Source organism: Vicugna pacos, chromosome 23 (genome assembly GCF_048564905.1).
Source record: "Vicugna pacos chromosome 23, VicPac4, whole genome shotgun sequence".
Taxonomy (NCBI): Eukaryota; Metazoa; Chordata; class Mammalia; order Artiodactyla; family Camelidae; genus Vicugna; species Vicugna pacos.
This window is the reverse complement of record NC_133009.1, coordinates 17,002,988-17,025,376: the sequence shown is the minus strand read 5'-3', so window position 1 is coordinate 17,025,376 and position 22,389 is coordinate 17,002,988. Positions and strand designations below refer to the sequence as shown.

General features: G+C 37.1%; 1 protein-coding gene across 1 annotated transcript in view; it reads left to right on the top strand.

Moving 5' to 3' along the window:
• GREM2 (gremlin 2, DAN family BMP antagonist) overlaps positions 1 to 22,389 on the top strand; it is a 90,945-nt gene that overhangs the window by 16,466 nt on the left and 52,090 nt on the right. The gene's annotated exons all lie outside the window — the stretch shown is intronic.

Here is a 22,389-nt window from a genome sequence, read left to right as displayed (position 1 = left end):
ATACATAGTGATTTCCCTTTAAGGAGTTTAAAATTTCCTTTCCTCCCACCTACAGCAGAATTGGCTTCTGGTGAACACACTCTTTTTGAAAGTGGGACAGTGGGGCCAAGGGTGCATGTAAGTTTGATAACTTCATACACATTTAATATTCTCTCTCTCTCTCTTTTTCAATACTACAAAACATTAATTATTCTTTGGCAGTCTGGATTCCAAAGATACACAAATCAAATACTAACACAGATTTTTTTTAAACTGAGATATAATTGACATGTACTTTTGTGTAAGTTTAGGTGGATATACAATAAACTTCTGTATATGAACGTACCAAACCATTGGTGTTGGTTTGGTACATTTATATATTGTGATATGATTACAACAGTGCATTAAGAAACACCTTTATCATGTCACATAATTTCCTTTTTTGTTGAGAACAGTTAAGGTTTAGTTTAGTCTCATAGCAACTTTGAAGTTTGTAATACAGTATGATTAACTCTAATCACTGTGTTGTGCATTAGATCTGCGAAACTTACTTATCTATTAGTTGTAAGTTTGTAGTCTTAAATGCTCATCCGCCCGTTTCCCCTACACCCAGCCCCTGGCAATCATCATTCTACAGTCTGTTTTTGTAAGTTTAGCATTTTTAGATTCCACATATAACCTAACAGATTTTTTAATCAGTTTTTTTCTTAACAAGAGGAGAGAGTTGGAGTCAATGTACAGATTTGTTAGCTCTAAACAACGGCTAGAAAATAAATGAGCTGGACAAGTCAGCAAGACGATCTTTAGTGTCCTTAACCTCTACATCTGATGAGAAGGGCTATTGTTCTAAAATGATATGAAAATTGTTATTGCACAGGTGTGGAGATGGTTAACACAAGTCCAAACTTGGCCCACAGGTCTGGAAAAATGACATGAACCTGTTAATGTGAAAAAAATCACTTTATCCCCGGCAGGTTCTAGCAGGTTAAGGTGGAAAGGCTGAATGGTGCCACGAGTACCACTACAACCTCCCGTCAAAGGCTAATTGCACCAATCGTGAAACCCGTGAGAAAGATCATTACTGACAACAGCCTCAATATTCCTCAAAGGAATCTAATGCTTTTGCCAAAGTACCGGGTTTAAAATGCAAAATAGAGGCCTGCAGAAAGCCTAAAACAGTGGACTTCATGAAAAATTAAATTAAAACAATGAAACCCAGGCCTACATGGTACTGTTGGTTTCTTTGTTTGTTAGAAGCAACTAAACACATTTTTTTAAATTATTAATTTGTTTAACATTTTTTGAAAGTGAATTTTAACCACTTGTTTCTAAGAACCTAGAAGAAATAAACCACTAATGTGTACACGCTGTGGCCCAAACACATTGAAATCAAGGGTAAAGTGTCAAATATAAGGCTTCTCGGCTTGTCTTTAGACAGAAGTGCTGGAACAGGACTGGAGATGATGTTTATTTACCTGAGTCAGTTTCTTAATGTTCTTTCTCATCAATTTTCTTAAAACCTTTTTTGTTACTTTCTTTTTCTCTTTTTTCCTTTTTACATTTTTTATTGAGGCATAGTTGATTTACAACATCATATTAGTTTAGGGTATAGGACATAGGGACCCAACATTTTAATAGATTATACCCCATTTAAAGTCATCACACTGTATAGCACAGGGAAATATACACAAAGTGTTATGATAAATCACAGAGAAAAAAATGTGACAATGAGTGTGTATATGTCCATGAATGACCGAAAAATTGTGCTAACACTGGAATTTGACACAACACTGTAAAATGATGATGAATCAATAAAAAATGTAAAAAAAAAATAAAATAAAGTCATCACAAATCATGGCTGCATTTCCCTGTGCAGTGCCTTACATCCTTGTAGCCTGTCAGTTTTACGCATAGTGGTTTGTACCTCCAAAGCCTAAATTCCCTACCATTCCCCTCCCTACTGGTAACCTCCTGTCTGTGCCCCGTACCTGTGAGTCTATTTCTGTCTTGCTAATCTCATTCACTCTGGATATAAAAATTATACATGTTTATTGTGGAACCATGTATAGGAAACTGTAATAATACTAAAACTAATCTGTAATTTCCTCCTCTAAGTATCCTGGGTATATATCTGGGTATAATGGCATATATATAATTTTAAATAAAATTGATTTCATGGCGTGTATGTGGTTTGGGGCCTAGCTTTTTTTAACATCACATGAGCACATTAATATGTGATTTACTATTTTCTGTTTTTGTTGTTTTCTTGCTATTTATGTTTATGTGCTTTGTTTGTTTCTGTCTTGTGCACAGATTCTTTTCTTAGTAACCCTGAAGGTGCAGAGGGCAAGTTATTTTTTTTTAATAATTATTTTAACAAGGTATTTTCTTTCAAAAATACCTCTGATATAATTTTGATTTGTAAATAAATATGCAATAATCATTTAGAATTGTTTGTTTTTAACACCTGCTTCAAACTCTTTGAAACCATGGTATTTCTGTTTTGACTTTATTATTTTCAAATAGTCTTCAGATATCCTGGTAACGTATATTTGAGGATGTATTTCTGGTTCCCTCCCACCTAAAGTCAATTTGGTTTGTAAGGAAATTCTAAGTCCCAGCATTTTCTAATCAAACATTTGTAACTCCCTCCACTACATGGAAAAGTTTGAGGTCAGTCTGATACATGTGCTTTTCAAGTTAAACTTTTATTCTGTCTATCTGAACACTTGTAAGTTTTTTCTCTATCAATATTATTTTCGATCAGTTTATCTAGTATGTTTCTCTTACCATTTTTTCCCTAGGAATGTTGTCAGCATTTTGGTTTACATGTACAGATTTTCCATCAGATAAGATGTTTTCCTCAAATGTTTTTGAGCATTGCTTACATTTGGTGGGGGCGGGGGGGCATCTTCCCTGATCATCTCCCTTCTCTCTGCTTCACATCTTTTATCTCATCATTTTCATACATTCTATTTTTCTCTGCTTCCACATCACTGATCTGTTTTTTCTGGAGTCTCATTTCTACCTCTGTATCTCCATTGCAAATTTTATTTTTTTATTTTGTTTCCTTTTGAGGGGGTGGGGGGGATCCTATGCAAATTTTAATCCTGTATTAGAGCTTTCGTTTTTTGCCTCCCTTCTCTCACCTAGTGTACTTCTTAATCTTATCCAGCATCTGTTTATTTCAATTCCCTGTTTCCTTATGATCTTCCACTTGTGCTGCACAAAGGTTGTGTCCCCTGACCTCTTGCTCAACTGTTCAGCAGTTTCCAAAAACTTTTCCGGGGCCTGGAGTCAGTCGCATTCAGAAGTCTGCTCTTACTTGGCTTCTTCAAAATGCTGATAGATCGGTTCCCTTACTCCACGGTATTTTATCACATTTATCGGTTTTTCCTTCATCCTAGAATGACAGAAAAGCTCAGCACTTCAAACTCAGCAGCCTGCTTGGATCACTCTAGGCTCCTTCTATTTATTCTGACTTATATTGAACCCAGTTTTCGTATTGACTGAGGGGAAGGTTAGTTGATATGAAAGCCCCTTAACAATTGCAAAATCTGGAAGGCTTTTCACCGTGTCACTTGGCTGGACTGAGGCTGGATCTTCCATCTCACTGTCACTGGTGACTGGAGACCAAACTAAGTACTTGACAACCATAATTGTTAGCAAGTGCATCCACCTAGCAGTCTCCTCCCACCCCATCCACATTTTTTGCTTCACTTGTGAGGACTTCTTCTCCAAAGAAAAATACGCCACCATCTTCTCTCCCTTTCTCTCCGCAACTGCATTTCGGAAGTTAGTCCCCGACTGCATGTAGGAAAGGAGGAACCAAGAAAAGAAGCACCGAGCAGTACAAACCTGCCAAAGCAGTACCTTCCAAAATACAGGCAGTGTATTCCAGTTTGTGTACGTTTGTTTATCTGAATCAGGGGGTAAGCAGCTGGGGGAAGATGATTTCCCCACCAAACTTTACCAAGTAGGGAGACTAACACTGGCACCTATATTTTTTAATTAGGTATTTTTAAATTTTTTAATTTAGTCGACTTTTCAGGTAGCACGAATTCTATCCAGATGTATATATATTTGCATGCTGGTTTCCTGTCTCTTGTAGTATCTTGGTGGGACATGCATTAGGAGAGGCTGGATTAGAAGCTGGTAACAGAGTGTCCTTTTAAACTAAGGCCTCTCTTCATGTCTTTAAGTGTGAATGTCTTCCCTCATAGCTGCCCTGACAGTTCCGTGGCTGAGATATGAAACACCAGTCTTTGAGAAATGCAAACTTGGGTATGATGAAAGATTCAGGTCAGCCTCCCACCCCAAAAGAAGTGTCTCCACAACCTGGCCATTTAATATCAGATAACACATACTGCTTTAATGTACAGTTCCTCTCCTATTCCTAAGTGTGGATCAATAGCTTTTGCTGTAGATATAATTATCTAAATGCTGTGGATATATTTGCTATTAGACATACACTAGGAAATCTCACGAAGTTTTATTTTGTGTTATCTATAAAGTATCCCCATCATGTCAAACAAAACCCACTTACCTGAGTGTAGAAATTGACACAAAATAGTTGTATCATTTATGATAGTGTGTTCATATGAATCAAAAATAAATTTGGGGTGACTGTATTAATTTTACTGTTAATAGGAAATGTAAATCACTTAATGAATAGCCATCATATTACTTCAAATGGTATTTAATATCAAAATTGATTTAATAATCACAGAGAAAAGAATGTGACAATGAGTGTGTATATGTCCATGAATGACTGAAGGATTGTGCTGAACACTGGAATTTGACACAACATTGTAAAATGATTATAAATCAATAAAAAATGTTTAAAAAGTTGATTTAATATAGGAATGTAATTAGGCCATCACCATTTTGATAAGCATTTTTTAATAAATACATCGTTGAATCTAAATTAAAGGTTTCAGGAGTCTATGGATTAATGAAATAGGATATGAATTTCTATATACATGTAAGTTTCTCTATGGAGAAAGTCTGGAATTTTCAGCAAATTCTCAAAGGAATTTATGACCAAAAGAAGGTTAAAAACCATCTTTAGGAGAATTAAATATATTTTGATAGCAAGGTTTTTTTCTTCCTCTTTTGAAATGATGAACATAGTGCTCATGAAAAAACAACTGAAGTGTTTCAGGAATTACAGTCAGGAAGGCTAGGTGGCTCGCCTTGGGATGGCATACCACACCATCACTAATGATTTCTGGGTCCCGGAGTGGGGTCTCTTACTAAGCCCTTGGTTATCTTATTTGTGAAATGAGGAGTTTGGACTAGAAACGAATTCTAAGATCACTCCCAGCCATAAAATTCTAGGACTAGTCATGAAGATTCACATATAATCTGTAAAAATAAACATAAAAAACAAGGCACATGGTTAGAAAATCCTTGCAACAAATATGCCTTTATTAACATAATCACTGAAATATTAAAACAAAAAATTACTCCTTGTGAATTCTCAGAATCTCTTAAAAATAGTTGTCTCTCAATTTCAAGTCCCTTGAAAGTTAGACATTTGATTTCGGGTGAAATCACTTGATCTGTTTTTATATTCTACTATCTCAATACTGTTCTGTTGTGATGCTTTGCATGATGTTTAAAAAGTTTAATGAACAAAAGCAAACATTGTGGTCTCTTCTCAAGATGGTATAAGCAAACCAAGGAGTAAGAAGGATAAACACAATGGCTCATATAATCTAAGCACACAGTCACAGAGAAGGGAAACAGCTCTTGTCCCTCTAAACACTTGTTATAATTTAGCAGCAAGACTACCAGAGTGTGGTTGGAAATGAGAGGTATACAATCACTGTGGAGATGAAAGAGAGAAACCGGTTGAGAAACACTGGACAAATGTAAATGCTGCAGGAGATTCTTGTTTATTTGCCCTAAGAAGCAGTCCAGGTACTCTGTTAGCCAGCACCTTGGGTTAAACCTAGAAATATTTACTATCTTCTTGGCTCAACCACTGGACAAGTGACTGAAAATTACTCACTTCATTTGACTGGAGCTGGAGCCACACATCTGACACTTTCAGGAGCACATCGTGAAGAGCTATTTTTAAAATCAAGTGGACTTTTCAGTTTGAAGAGCAAACCATTGCTCCATGTGCAACTGATGGGCTCAGAATGGATTCCACTTGATCTGAGAACAGAAGTGTTGACGGCTCTTTATATAAACATCTACCTAATACTCTAATCATTTTCTTTAAAATAAAGTAGTTACGCTAAAGAATATTGAGAGACAAATATAAAGAGACAAAGTTTGACAAAAAAAAACCTCAAACCAGATAATAAATATGTCTTCAGGCCAGAAATCAACATACATGAAATGAAGTTATTTCTTCAGCCACATAAATTGGCTGTTTCTTGATTATTAGGAAAGTTATTAGGAAATAACAATTTATTTTCTTATTTTGATATTTTCTTATTTATTTTTTATTAGAAAAAATACTTAGTGAACACTTACTGTGTGCCAGGCAATATACAAGGCTAAGAGAGAGGGAGAAAGAAACTGGGGTTAAAAAGAGACAAATTGTTTTCTTGGGGTCAAACTTGGCCATTGTAGAACCCAAACTTAAAACCATTTCAGATAGACACTCAAGCCAAAACTTTTTCCACTATGTCATTTTACTGATCTGGGCCAATGTTTAGATTTGGACTCATGATAACCAAAGTAACAAAACAATGCGTTTTTTTATGCAGACACCTTTTGTGGATGTCACTGATTATAATACTCATTGAATCCTCAAAAAACTAGAAACGGCGATATAGTTCTTTTAGAAGAAAATGAGGCTGAATGGCCTGACAACATTATAAACTACAATTATTGCCAAAAAGTACTGTCTTATATGAACATGCTGTTATCTGTACATGCCTTCTATTTGTCACTTTAATTGTGTGGATAGTATAATGACTCATCGTGATAATCTAACCTAAGACTTCATAATTTCACTTACATGTATTTAATGTACTAGTTTCTAGAAGAAATAAAAGTTAGTTTTTTTAAATAATTCAATTTTCTATCCATCAATTCAATAAATATAATTAGCACTATAATGTGCAACATTTTGTGAGAGGTAGTGTTATACAGGGGTACCACTGCTGCCCTCAAAATCTTACAAATCATGAAGGTACATAAGCCACACATTCAACTGAATTCAACAGTCATCTGTATTTATCAATCATCTATTTTCAATATGATGTTAGGCATAAAGAAGTTGTGATGTTTAATAAAAACAAAATTTTAGTATTTCAGCATAAATGCATGCATGGTATATGTTCTTCATTCACTGAACAAAGCCTTATTACAAGCCTGCCCTTGAAGGTTCACTATCTAGTGGAGAAAGACATAATTAATAGGTGAACAAACAAGTGCAGCTGTAATTACAACTTGGAAAAGGTGTCATGTAGGTAAAATGGAGAGACTAAAGAGGGACATGCACTTATATGAGCTTTATTAAGGAAGACTTATTAAGACTTTATTAAGGAGGGCTATCGTGAGAGTTGAGACAGCTCCCACCATGTGAAGAGTCAACGACCAGCATCCCAGCAGATGGGAGGACGTGAGCAAAGCAGGAAAACACACAGCAGCCCCGGAGACAGAAGGGAAGCCAGTGTGGCTGAATCACCGAGAGCGTGAAGAGGGCTGCTTGTAATGAGGGAAAAATGTAACCTGGAGCAAGATCCAGCCCTTGAGAGGTGCAAACCACGTAAGAGTTCAGAGGCTGAAGGATGAAGCAGGACCTGGAAGATACCATGGAGGAGCTGGTGTTTGAAATGAGGTTTGAAGAAGCGGTTATGTTTTCTGTAGGTCTGATGGTGTATGCAAGAGGCCATGGATAAGACCGCAGTGCAAAAAATAACTAACAGTGGCATGTGGTCCCAGACGAATCAAACGTTTGTGCAGGGAACTGTGGCAGATAAGTTTGTAATGGTGAGTTTATGAGAAGTCTTAAATACTGAGATAAGATTTATGAGGTCTAGTATTTAAGCAATGAGGAAACAGCTCAAACTTTATAAACAGGGAGTTTCTATGATCAGAGGCAAGTTTGGAAAGATTAGTCTGGTAGAATATGTGAGGCAGGTTGTTGACAGAGATAACCGAGAGAAAGCCAGTCAGACAGACGTGAGGTGGTGTGTCTAATCCGGGGTGATGGCGGGGAGCGCTTGCAGAGGGAAGAGCACAGAAACTACTACACAGACTTCACTGTGCTTCACGTTACTGCACTTTGCAGCCGTTGTGTTTTTTTTACTAGTTGAAGGTTTGCGGCAACCCTGCTTTGAACAAGTCTGGCAGCGTCACTTTTCCAACAGCATTTGCTCACTCATGTCTCTATGTCACATTTTGATAATTCTCACAATATTTCAAACTTTCAATATTATTATATTTGTTATGGCGATCTGTGGTCAGTGATCTTTGATGTTACTGTTGTAATTGTTTTGGGGTGTCACGAACCTCACCCGTAAGACGGTGGACTTAATCAACAAGTGTCTGTGTTCTGACTGCTCCGCTGCCTGGCCGTTCCACCGTCTCTCTCCCTCTCCTCAAGCCTCCCCATCGCCTGAGACACAGCAGTATTGAAGTCAGGCCAATTAATAACCCCACGGTGGCCTCTAAGAGTTCAAGTGAAAGGAAGAGCCGGGTATGTGTTACTTTAAATCAAAAGCTAGAAATGATTAAGCTTGGAGAGGAAGGCATGTCAAAAGACAAAAAGCTAGGCTTCTTGTTCCCGACAGTTACCCTAGATGTGAATGCAATTCCAACGAACACACGGATGAATGATAAGAAAGCGAAACAGCCTTATTACTGATATGAAGAAAATTTTAATGGTCTGGATGGAAGATCAAACTAAGCCACAACATTCCCTTAAGCGACAGCCTATTCCAGAGCAAGGGCTTAATTCTCTTCAATTCTAGGAAGGCTGAGAGAGGTGAAGAATCTGCAGAAGGAAAGTCTGAAGCTAGCAAAGGTTGGTTCATGAGGTTTAAGTAAAGAAGCCGTCTTCCTAACATCAAAGTGCAAAGAGAATCAGCAGGTGGTAATGTAGAAGCTACAGCAAGTTATCCAGATCAGCTAACATCAGTAAGGAGGTGGCTGCACTGAAACAACACATTTTCAGTGTAAACAAAAGAGCCATATATTGGGAAAAGATGCCATCTAAGACTTTCATAGCTATGGAGAAAAAGTCAATGCCTGGTTTCAAAGCTCCAAGGACAGGTTACTCTCTTGTTATGGGCTGGTGCAGTTGGTGGTTTTAAATAGAAGCCCGTGCTCAATACCCATTTTGAAAATCCTAGAGTTCTTAAGAAGGATGCTAAATCTAATCTGCCTGTGCTCTATAAATGACAGCACGACTGTTTACAACATGGCTTACTGACTATTTATTGCTCAGAAAAAAAGATTTCTTTCAAAATATTACTACTTGTTGACAATGCACCTGTTCACCCAAGAGCTCTAACGGAGATGTACAGTGAGATTCATGTTCTCATGCCTGCTCACACAACATCAATTCTTCAGCCCATGCATCGAGGAGTAATTTCAAATTTCGTCTTATTATTGGAGAAATACATTTTACAAGGCTATAGCTGGCATAGATAGTGATTCTTTTGATGGATCTCAGCAAAGTAAATTGAAAACCTTCTGGAAAGGATTCACCATTCTAGATGCTGTGAAGAATATTTGTGATTCACATGAAAAGGTCAAAATATCAACATTGACAGTAATTTGGAAGAAATTGATTTCAACCCTCACGGATGATTTTGAGGGGTTCAAGACTTCAGTGGAGGAAGTAACTGCAAATATGGCTGAAATAGCAAGAGAACTAGAATTAACTCCCAGCCTGAAGATGGGACTGAGCTCTTGCAATCTCACAGTAAACTCTTTACAGATGAGGGATTGCTTCTTATACATAATCAAATAAAATAGTTTTTTGAGATGGAATCTACTCCTGGTGAGATACTGTGAAGACTATAGAAATGACAGCAAAGGATTTAGACTATTGCATGAATTTAGTTGATAAAGTAGCAGGAGGGTTTGACAGGATTGACTCCAAACTTGAAAGAAGTTCTCCTGTGGGTAAAATGGGGTCAAATAGTCCTGTATGCTATGGAGAAATTGTTCATGAAAGGAAGAGTCAATCACTGTGACAAACTTAATTGTTATCTTACTTTAAGAAGTTGCCACATTCATCCCAACCTTCAGTAACTACCAGTCAGCAGCTGTCAACATGGAAGCAAGACCCTCCATCAGCAAAAAGTTTACGATTTGCTGAAGGCTCAGGTCATGGTTAGCATTTATTAGCAATAGAGTATTTTTAAATTAAGGTACATACATAGTTTTTTTAGATGTAATGCGATCGCACACTTATTTAATAGACTACAGTACAGTGAAAACATAACTTCTATATGCACTGGGAAGCCAAAAAGTCCATGTGACTCATTTTTTGTGGTAGTCAACTTTATTACAGTGGTCTGAAACCAAACTTGCAATATCTTTGAGGTATGCCTGTCTTGTCCCTAGTCACTAAGTACTGTGTCATTGATCTCAGCTCACTGCCAAGCATCTAGGAACAACTGTGGAGAGAAGCAATTTTCAGGGTAGACAGATGGTTTGAAGACTATACACTCCATCATTTCTCTGGTTGCTCTTAAAGTCACCCCTTTGTAGAGACATACCAGCCAGAAGACATACCATAAAGGAAAATATATGCAGAAGCAGAAGAAGACTGTGGAAAAATGTATAAGTTCAGCTTGGGATATGTTGGGATTGAAACTGCTTCCCCTTTATATGAAAAATCACATTATTGGTATTAATATCTTTACCTACAATTAAAATCTCAATATTCCTAATAGGGAGGTGTGACACTCCAGTTTACACCATGTGGCAGTGATGCGTAGACCACTGAAAATCAGGAAATATGCACACATTTCACTGACAGCCTTTCATTTATAGGAAGAAACTGGACCTTATGTAAATCCTGGTGGTCTTTTGGGCATAGTGGGGCGGAGCAGGGCCAGGGCTGGCGATTCAGTGGGGACTGAGGAGTAAGGGGGAAATGACATTCCATGCAGTAAGCCAAATCTCTGATTTAAAATTAAAACTGCCTGAGTCAAATTTCCTTTTCAAGTCTGATACTGTCATGCGTAATTGGATTATTCCAAATGTTATTTCTAGAGTTTTGTTTTAAAGTAGAATTATATCAGCTATTCAAAGCACAGACTGGTTTGCCATCTGTTTCTGCCCCCAGTATTCTGCCAGGTGGGTATTTGCCTTTTTAGAGAGACAGAGAAAGCAAACAACTTGGGATCTGAGGAAGAAGACGCAATGGGGCTTATTAAAGATGGCGGCCTAACCCAGTTCTTCCTCTTCTTCTCATTTGGGAAAACTGTTGCCAGAAGAGAAAGAAAATGTGAGAAAGGGAAAGAAGTTAACAATTTTTTTTGGCACTTACCATATGTCAGCTCAGCTAGGTGTTTTCTGTGTGTTGTCATTTAGTCCTCATACGCTTGTAAGCTGCGTGTTATTGATCTTTTTTACAGAACTGAGGAACAAGGTTTTGTAGAAGTTAAGTTTGCCTAAAACTGCATAGGGCATTGCTTTCAGTGTCTATTTTTCTTCCCTTAATATGGCAAGTCAACTACTGACCCACAGACAATATTAATCGTATGAACAAGGTTATCTCTTCCCTTGATAAAACACAGTCTTGCATCATGACTGGAAGTGAGCTATACTCCAACAACCCATGTGAAGGGCAAAGAAACCCTGGCAGGGTCAATAAGAGTAAGGCTTTCTCTTCCATAGTCTCAATATGTGAATAATCCCTCCTTTTAGAATTGAATTCATGACTATTAAACATTTAAAAAATATATATATTCTAAATAGAAATATCCTCATTGCCCTTTCGAATTTTAAGTTTAATCATTGCTTGTGTGGAGGAAGAGAGAGGCAGAGACAGAGAGAAAGAGATAAATGAATAAGGAGACAGTATAATAGCTTAGTAGTCCCATGCTGCCCAGAAATGATCATGGTTTTAAATTTGTACATACTTGTACAATTTTTTTCCTAGGCAAATGTGTGTGCATGTCTAGGTATGTATACACACACACACACACACACATGAGATTTTTCTATAAGAACTTCTCCTTTCATTCAACAATATACTATAGAGACATCTCTCTATGCACATATCTACCAAATTCTCTGTAAAAGCTTCACTATATTCTGTCATTCAGAAATGGCTGCCAAACTTAAATAGCATTTCAAGAGCAAAAGAAAAACAGTACAACAACGTGCAAATCTGCAGCTACTCTACAACTAGCTGGCTCAGGAAGCAGATACTTTTTTAGATGAGATTTTACTGGCAGGTAAAAAAAAAAAAATTTAAATCTTAATGGACCTCCAGTTGCTAGAATCAGAATTAGTCCGTGAAATGCTCAACATGATTTTGGTGATCCCTTTCCCATCCGGATGGCCTGGCCACCTCTTGATGCCCTACTTTCCAACTCCTCTTGTGGGGTGTGCCCCTTGTAGACATGCCCACTATCAAGGTCTCACCCACTTCCAACTTCCTCATTTCTCTGTCCTGGGTCTCATTCTCTTGGTACACTGTCCCCTTACCCAGCAGCAGTATCAGACAAAAAGTTGCCTGTGTAAGAAGCAGCAGGCTGATTCTGATGGAAATCTAGTTGGGAATCATAGTTGAAAAAATTGTTATTTATCTGTTTGTCTTGTGTAATACAGTCACTACTTCATAAAATTCTCTCTTATCTCTTTAGCAAGACTCTAGGGTCACCAAAAGAGAACATTTCACAAAGTACAAAGCTGATTTTTTTTTTGTCTGACCGTCCTAAATATTCTTGCAAATTTTTTGAAAATTTCATCCATATTGTTCTCTATATACGTCAGGGATTTTCAAACTGGACCATGATCCAAATCTGGCCCACTGCCTGTTTTTATAAATAAAGTTTTATTGGAACACAGCCACACACATTCACTTATGTATTGTCTATAGCTGCTTTTACTCTGTGGTGGCAGAGTTAAGCCGTTGTAGCTAAAAAGCCTAAAATATTTTCTATCTGGCTTTTACTACATAAAAGTTTTGCCAATCCCTCATACTAGTCAATATGCAATAATTACTTCTCATTATTTAATGTGTCATTTATCCTAGGGTTCCAACTTGTTTTGTGGAGACACAGTACCTTAGGTCAAGGTACTGGGAAATACTTCCAGTGGTGAGAATTCTTAGAAGAGTGACTGTTTCATGAGACAGGTCTTTCTCTCTGAGGACAGTGAAATGTTCCCTTGCCCCCTCCAATCATTCTAAGGGTTCCTCAAATGCCTTCTCATCTTCATTCATTCTTAGCACCATAGCTGAGCTTGGAAAGAGCCATACCATACAACTCAAGAAGTTCTGTCTACCAAAAAGGAAGAAAAATTCAGGAAAACAAATGAAAAAGAAAATGTGGGTGGGGGCAGATTACTTGTTGGTATCCCCTCCACCCTTCCGGCCTCCTGTCCCTACTCGGATCACCAGTGAGTAGCCCGAGGTGTAGGAGTGGCTGGTGGTAAAAGCATGAGCGCCTGCAGATGTGGGTGTGTGCCTGTGAAAGCAGGGCTGTTGGAGAAATGCCTTGTATTCAAAGGAGAGAAAATGTATCCCCAGGGACATAGAGCATCTGCAGGAAATTACAGAGTTGAGATCATGTGTATTTCAGAGTGAGGAAGTCGGTATGTAAGAGACTTTGACAGGATGAGTGATGAGGGTGTGTCTGTGCCCAAGACAGTGAACATGTGAGAGAGTGACTAAGGCAAGGACAGACATGTGTCACAGAGAGGCACCATATGTGTGACCAAGTGTGTATGGAAGGACAGAGAAGGAAAATAAGTGAAAGAAATCAGAAGAGAGAAAAATATGGATGAGACTGTGATTCTTTCCATCAAGAGGGAATTAGTATATATACATATATATATGTGTCACATAGTATATATATGTGTCACATATATGTATGTGTCACTTTAGTATAATTACATTGGATGTCATCTGAATGCCACTAACAAGAAATTCACTCTGAATCTGGCATAACTCCTCTGGGCTGTAAGGGGGAATAGAACTGGATGGCAAGAGGGTTTACTAAATCCCTGTTTTTTAATAAATGGAGATAATTTAAATAATGTAGACAGGAAAAGCATATTAAGGAGAGATATAAGAACAACCTCACAAATTATATGGTCTTTTAATGTTTAGTTGAGACTTCTCTTCCATCAGTTACCATGTTCTACTGTATAATTATCAATCCATCACCTATTTCACTCATCTATATCCCAGCCCCTACTGGGTCTCCTACACAATGTTTGGTGCTTAGTCATAATTATTATTTGTTGAATGAGTTGGTTAATTAATAAGTAAGTAGGTTAGTTCTAAGTTGAAAAATCACAACTCCTGTCTCCAATCATAAGTGATAAAAAGACAGCTGTTCCTAAGTTCCTCTAGACTCTGGCGCTTCCTGTAATAATCACATGGTAGCTAGAATCGTGGTCATCGTCACCACTAATGAAAGACAATGACATAAGCGTGCAGACTTCACTGCAGTGGTTTTTCACATCACTCTCAGAAGAGCAAAGTATTAGAACTGGCCATGGTTACCCAGATCCCAGGTAACAGGGGAAAAAAAATTCTCTCCTGGAGCCTGGATATCGACTGATGTAAGAGAAGAGTATGTCTGAAGGTGGGTTTTGCTCATACAGGACATAACAGAGCTGACTATTCCCCAGCAGCAGCCCAAGTCTAAGCATTTCTTCTGCTGTGTCTAAGAGATACTGACTCTGCTCCTGGCCTGGGAGTGGGGCAGGGGTTCTGGCTAGCAGGTCCGGCATTTGATGCATCTGTATTAACGCTCTGGAAGTTTATAGATTTATTTTTTTAAGTGACTTGTAATAAAACACTATCTATTCCATGTTACATAATTTTGGCCCTAAAACAACTTAGTCTAGAATGTCAAATTTTGGAGGTCAGGTAAAATCTCCAGTAATCTTAAGCCATACATTAGATCTTCACTGATTAAAGGGCTATTGGATCATTTCATGAACCATAGAGGTTAATAAAAATATGTGTGGCCCTCATGTCAGAGGAATAGATCATTATGCGGCTGACAAACTTTCTTAGTTCACTCTTCTCACAAGGATAGGGATTAATCTCTCCACTGGATGGTCCAGTTGGCTACATCAATTCACTAGTTTTTAAACATGGAGAACCCATGGGCTAGAGGAAATTTTTAAATAATAATAATAAAATTTAGTAAATCTGTATCTTGCAAAGACCCAAACACAGGGCCTCTTATTTCAGAGGTTTTGCTTCCCTTGATTTTGCCTGTAAAATTACCCAGTAGAGTTCATGGCTCTCAAGATGTGAGACCAAGTGATTCTCCTCTTTACTTCCATTTACAATTTAATCACCTCTGAATGCATAGCAGTTCCATGACATTTCTACCAACTTGATGACTTCTGTCTTGTGAGTCTCTCTGCTGCCTCAGCTACGGAAGCCTGCTCACAGACTCTGTTCTTAGAAAGATGAAAACTCTTCTTCAAATGTGGGGTTTCCAATCTTTCAACAATAGGATCTCTGCCCTTTTTCACACTGCTAGAGGGACTGGGGAGGCATCTGGATTATTCTCCGATTTACTGGCATTTGGTACTGGGTGAAAGGAGTTAATGAACCTGATGCTGGTGATCATGCCCATCTCAGGAGAATGGACCTTCAAGCCTATGATTATCTCTATAAGTAACGTGACAATAATTTTGAAAATGTTCTCCTGGTATCTTGTACATGGACCCGTAATCCGCTAAATCTCTGCAGCTTTATGCCTTCAAACTCTCTCTTTCGTTTTCAATCCCCTGTTGAAATCTCACTTCTTTTAAAAACTCTTTCATGATACCAAACAAGAAAAACACTCTCCGAAAGGATGGTTTCAATATCTGGGAAATAAAGGGTGGAATAAAAAAGTAAAGAGCAAAGGAATCTTCCAGGTTCTCACAAACGTTCATGCCTCATTTCAGTTATTTTATTTCAACATTTGTTGTTTAAAAAAATAAAAATTTGTTCCATTTGCAGTTCCAAAACAGGGAGCCCTAAGCAAGTCACTTTATTTGTCTGAATATCAATGAATAGCTCTAAAAATTTGCAATAAGACCCATGCTGTCTCTTAGTGAAAATCAAGTTTAAAAAAATGCATGTGATGCTTTGAAAAAAATGCATGTAAATGCTAGCTCTATTCATTTTCTCCATCTGCATAAATACCACAAACATAGAAGCTAAATACAGTACCCATAATACTAGCTGTAGTTTCAAAGTCCAGATAGATTCGACTTGGTACTGTGTGCTGAGTATCACAGGGCCAAAGTCAAGGTGTTGGCTGGGCTGGTTTTCTTATCTGGAGGCTCTAGGAAAGAATCTACTATAAAGCTTATTCAGATTTTGGCAGAATTCAGATCCTTGCAATTTTCATGCTGAAGTCCCTATTTCCTTGCTGACTGTCAACTAAGGGCCATCCTTAGTTCTTTGAAGCTGCTCACATTCTTTCTCACGTGGCCTCTTCCATCTTCAAAATCAGCCATGGAGTATTGAGTTCTCACACTTGAAATCTCTCTGATTGGCCTCTTTTTTGTTTTCCTCCTCTGCTATCACCCAGAGTTCTCTGCCTTTGAAGGTTTATTTGCTTATGTTATGCCCACTGGAAAACCTTTCTATCTTAAGGTTAACTGTATATAACATAACACAGTCATAGAAGTGAAAATTCATCATAGTCACAGGTTCCAGAGATTAAGATGAGGAGTTTTAGTGAGCCAGTTTTAGAATTCTACCTATAATTTCAAGGTATCAGATTTAGCAAAAAAGAAAGAAAGAAAGAAAGAAAAGTACAGTATACCCAGTTAAATTTGAATTTCAAGAAAACAACAAATCATTTTCTGTCTCTCATGCAATATTTGGGGCATATTATACCAAAAAAAGTTTTTATTATTTATCTGGAATTCAAGTTTAATTGGGCATTCTATATTTTATCTGGCAATCTAACAAATAAAAAAAACACTTAATCATTTTTTTTCTTTGCGTTGCTATGCCAAAAGTTCTTGATTCCAAATGTGCAGGTATATTCATTTAATAATATTGCAATTTTTGGTGTTAAAAAAAAGTTACTCTTCTTTTGTTTTGTCTTATTTCATTATTTTTAATCATGTTACTCACAACCTACAGAATTGATTTCATGATGCACTAATGATCAGGGTATGCAGTTTGAAAACCAATGGTCTGAAAATAACGGATGAGAAAAACATGGTGGCAGCATTTTTTCTCAAAGCTAATAAATCTAACAATCCTAAGTAGTAAAACCGTTTTCAGAGTCTGGAGCCCAGCTGTAAACGTTTCTTTCCTTTATGCATCACCTTCTTCCTTTGCTAACTATCAGATGGAACTATCATTTGGGGGAAGTTTTGCCCAAACGGTGGGCTCCAACTAGAATTTTTATTTTAAGGTAGAATAAGGATGGTAGGATTTTAGATTGAAGGCCTTGAGAATGAGAGAGAGAGAGAGGTTTAAGGGACTGTGTATAGAAACTTCAAATAGGCTTTAACTGTGCTTTGTATTGTGTGGTGTCATGTGGGTTGTGGGCACACGCTTATTCGCTGTATTATTCTCTACACTTTTTATATGCCAGAATTGTTTCATAATAACAAAAAACAAATGGCAAAATGGGAAATAAATATCAAACACATTCTAATAAGAATAAGCTATGAAAGAGGGATGAGGCATCTGGGAAAGAATTTTATGTGTGACATATAAAGTTGGAAACTTAAGACTCAGACTCCAGTTGCTTTGTGTGGCCAAAAAATTATTTCTCAGCTATTTTCCCCATGTTCATTCTCATCCTCCCCCAAGACTTATCATAATACTAGATACTATTTATTGAGTACATATTATGTCCTACACTCCGTGTAACTGGTGTTACCTGCATTAGTTACTTCCCCCTCACAATAACCTTCAAGGCAAGATGCTGCTACTATCACCTCTCTATAGATAAGGAAAATAGGGTTCGGAAGGTTAGGTAAACTGCACCAAGTTGCAAACCCGATAAGGGACAGACAGAGCCAGGAATCAAATCAAATCTATTTTCTTAGCCTCCAAAGTCTACTGCCTCACAGAAGACAATGATAAAAGAAGTGATATAATGCTGACTTAATCCGTGCTTGGCAGAGATCACCTGTTCAGAATGAGTACACCATCAGAACGTATCACTTAATCACTAAGGAACAGGACAGAGATGGCTATGTTTATAGCTACCTGAGACCTGATGAGGGATTTCTCTGATTGTTTAAAAAAATGCATGTGATGCTTTGAAAAAAATGCATGTAAATGCTAGCTTTATTCATTTTCTCCATCTGCCTAAATACCACAAACATAGAAGCTAAATACAGTACCCATAATACTAGAGATGGCTATGTTTATAGCTACCTGAGACTTGATGAGGGATTTCTCTGATTTTATGACTCATTAAGCTTATACTATTGTATCCACTTCCAACGGTAGGTAGATAGATAGATAGCCCTAGCTTAAGATCCTTAAAAGAGGAAATTTGACTGACAGTCAACCACCATTATCTCTGCATGGTGGCAGACTGGCCTTTGAGCCCAGCTAGTTTGGGATCTGTAGCCATGGCGGGAGCACACGAGAAGGATGCACTGATAGCCATCAAAGGAACTACCTAGGTCTGCTGTTTTATCTGTGTGAGTGGCAGGTATCATGATGGGACTGTCCAGGCCATTACCTCATTATATTTGTCACTATTAAATCTTATTTTAGTCATCTCCTATATTTGCTGCCTAGCCTATGTCATAAGCACATTTAGGTTAAAGGTGGTTCCATCTTCCCTTCACTATGAGTCTGCCATCTTCACCTCTTCCTATCCACATCTCAGGACTAAAAGTACAATGTGGAAGCCTTGCTAACATCTAATAAGCATGAATTAATAAAAAAAAAATCCACAGCCACCTGGGTCTTAAGGGAAAATATACGGCTTGAGTTGAATATGTGATCATTCTTTTTCCTATTAATTTCCCAAGTTCCTTCATGTGTTCCGTTCTCTGTTCCGCTGGGGTGATAGAAACATGACAGATGGCATTCTCATGCAACACAGCAAAGGGCTATATTTTTTGCTATAAAACTCTTACAAATCATTCTTATGCATTTGGGACAGAAATATGGTGACATAAGAGAGAAAAATACTATTACATACATGTGAACAGCAGACATTTGTGGACAGTAAGTGTATAGATTCAAATATATCAATGAATCATAAATGCATATTTCATTTGGAGGTTTTGATATAAGTATACAGCATTAATAAACAGAATATCTGGCTTTCTTTAAAATAAATACAGAAAAATATATATTAGATTGAAGAATTTTAAGTTATCATGTATCAAAATCACTTAAGGAGTTTTAAGTTTAACCTGCTATGATACTCTAAGGAAAATGATTATAGCTATAAAAGAGATTAAACAAACATTTACGGATTTATCAATAAATTGAGAAGGTAAAAGAAAGCTATTAAGATGAATGTAGAGATAACAAAGAGAAAAATATCAGTGTTAGAATGGCATCCAACCTAAGGTGGAAAAGGAATAAAAAGCAAGATAGAAAAGATCAAGAATGTGAGGCTTGTGGGAGGGTATAGCACAGTGGTAGAGTGCTTGCCTAGCATACACAAGGTCCTAGGTTCAAACCCCAGCACCTCTATTAAAAATAAATTAGTATTTTTTAAAAAGTAGCTTCCCCTCCAAAAAAAAAAAAAAAAGAATGTGAGGCTTATAGCACCAGAAGTGGAATCAGTCTTCAGTATACTAGTTATGTACGAACCTTGTATCTATGAATAATAGAGGAAAAATTGTAACTTCTTTTACTTTTCTTCTATATTATTTTGAAGCTTTTTCTTATTACAAATATACATATTCATCAGAGAACTTATTGAGATATGTGAAAAAGATCATATATTATCACCTTTAGTCCAGAAATATATTTAGAGCTAATCATAATCTTTTAAAAAACTTAATAATGTTTCATGAAGCTCATTCAATGAAATAATAAATAAAACCTGGATCATCTAGTCTGACCTTTTTAATAATGCTTTCATAATCTCTTTAGATGATTGTGAGCCCTTTTCCTGACCACTTCAATGACTTGGAAATTATCAATTTGCCAGGAAATCTTTGAATGCTTGAAATTGCTTGAATGCTCTAATGATGAGAAGTCCTTCTCTATCCTGAATTTTGTCCCCCTCCTTTAATTTCTCTCCAGAAGAGCACTGGACTTGGAATTCATTTCAGAATTGTCCCATCCTTTAGTGCCAATAACCATAACTAAATTATGTTACTTTACTATACAAACTCTATCTAAAAAATTAGGCTAACAACACTTACCCTATATCCCTTATAAAGTTGTTCAAAGATTCAAGTAAGAAAATATGCAGAATCATGCCTTATCAACTCCTCTGAATATACACCAATTTGTGACTGTCTTCTGTAAAAAGTGCCACACTGAACTAAAAGGATAATCCTGATGTGACTGAATGCGTGGAGAATAAAATGGGATTTTTCTGCAGAGCAGGCCACTATTATCCATGCTGAGATGCAGTTTTTCTTATTACCACAGTCTAGCCATTTATAAAGGGCTAACTGAACTGCAGCATTTGAGGAATGTCTTCAAAAAAATCTTTTTAATGTAGCAAAATGATAAAAAGAATGAATGTAGGATAAGTAAATATGAATGATCTGTTTTCTCCTAATTATACAACTGATTGGGTGCATGAGGTGTCTCCTTCATCATCTGGTTTTGCTCTTTATCTGAGGAAAAGAAGGCTTGTATTATCACCTAAAACGATGTTTAAGATTTGTCTTAACTTTGTGTTATCCATGATTTTATTTACACTGTCTTTCCAGTGACATAAAGAGCTATACTGAGCCCCTAAAATAACAGAAACTATAACAACCTGCTTGTTTTTATCAGACTATTTTCTTTTTTCTTACAAGGAAATTCTATGAGAGTACAAATTATTGGCAACTTATCTGAACAAATCATGATCTGTCCCAGATCATATGTAAAATAACTGTTTATCAGTTTGGTCAGATGATTTCATGAATTGTTAGCTCTGTTGTGCAAAGGCGGGCTGGAACATTTCATTTACTTTTTAGTTAATAGTTTGTATAGAGAAATAATCTCAAAAAGATAAGGAAATCAGTCATCCAATCTCCCATCTCTGTTCACTGTCTACCATCATAACCTAACGCAGGTCACTTCATCCTTCTCTGACTCTATTTTTCCACTGGAAAATCTGAAAAGTGTTACCTATGACTCCTTTGTTTCTAAGATTGATAAGACCATTAGAGGAAATGCACTCTACACATTCAAAGGTTTATGACAGTGTCTTTTGTGTTTTTGTTTTTGTTTTTTTAACAGCTTACCTAAAGATAGGGAATGGACTGGAGTTATTAAAGCAATAAGGATACACCATTTGAAGTTGGATGTGGTTGGCAGAAACCAATGGCCAAATGTGGTTTTGTTTTATATTTCTTTTGTCAATTTCAGCTATTTTATGTTGACCTATTCTCAGAAGAAGTCTTCCTGGAATGTGCCCAAATAAGAAGGTAGTCTGTTTGGAAATAATACATTTCAAGAACTAATTATTGTTTCCTGTGATTTTGCAACAAAATGTGTTATGAGTTAGGCTGGAATCAGAACACCAAACACCAAATAGTATAAAAGGGGACAACATCGGGAAAAAATTTCAAGTCAAATATCAAAATAGAGCTCAGTGATTTCAGAAGCAATGGCTTCTTGTCAAGAATAACTGTCATTAAAATTTCCATAGGCACCAGTGAAAATGAATTTGGGGTAAAAGGCGAAGGTAGGGCCTATTTTATAAAACACAGTGTAACTTTATTTTGTTCTTAATTTCCCCAGCCAAGTTTGTAAAAAATCTCAACATTTTCTTGGGCTCTTTCTCTGCTGAGGAGGGTAAAGGTTTATCTCTATTGACATATACAGTCAATGAAAAATGTAATCCAGGAAATTTTATCAGCAGAGTCTGACTAGTCTTCTTTGGCTTGTGAAGCACACAGAGTCTCAGTCTTGAGCCTATCAGTGGAGAGACCAAAAAAATATTCCAAGAGGAAGAATGCAGGCAGCTCTGGAGCCCTCTGGTTTGACACAGCGAGCCCACGCAGCAGAGTATCCTCTGGCGTCCTTTTTCCAAGTTCTCTGGATGCCGAAGAGTCTGATTTGCGTTAAAAAAAACAAAAAACAAAAAAACCCTCTGCATTCAATAAACAAAAGTAAGGATGACG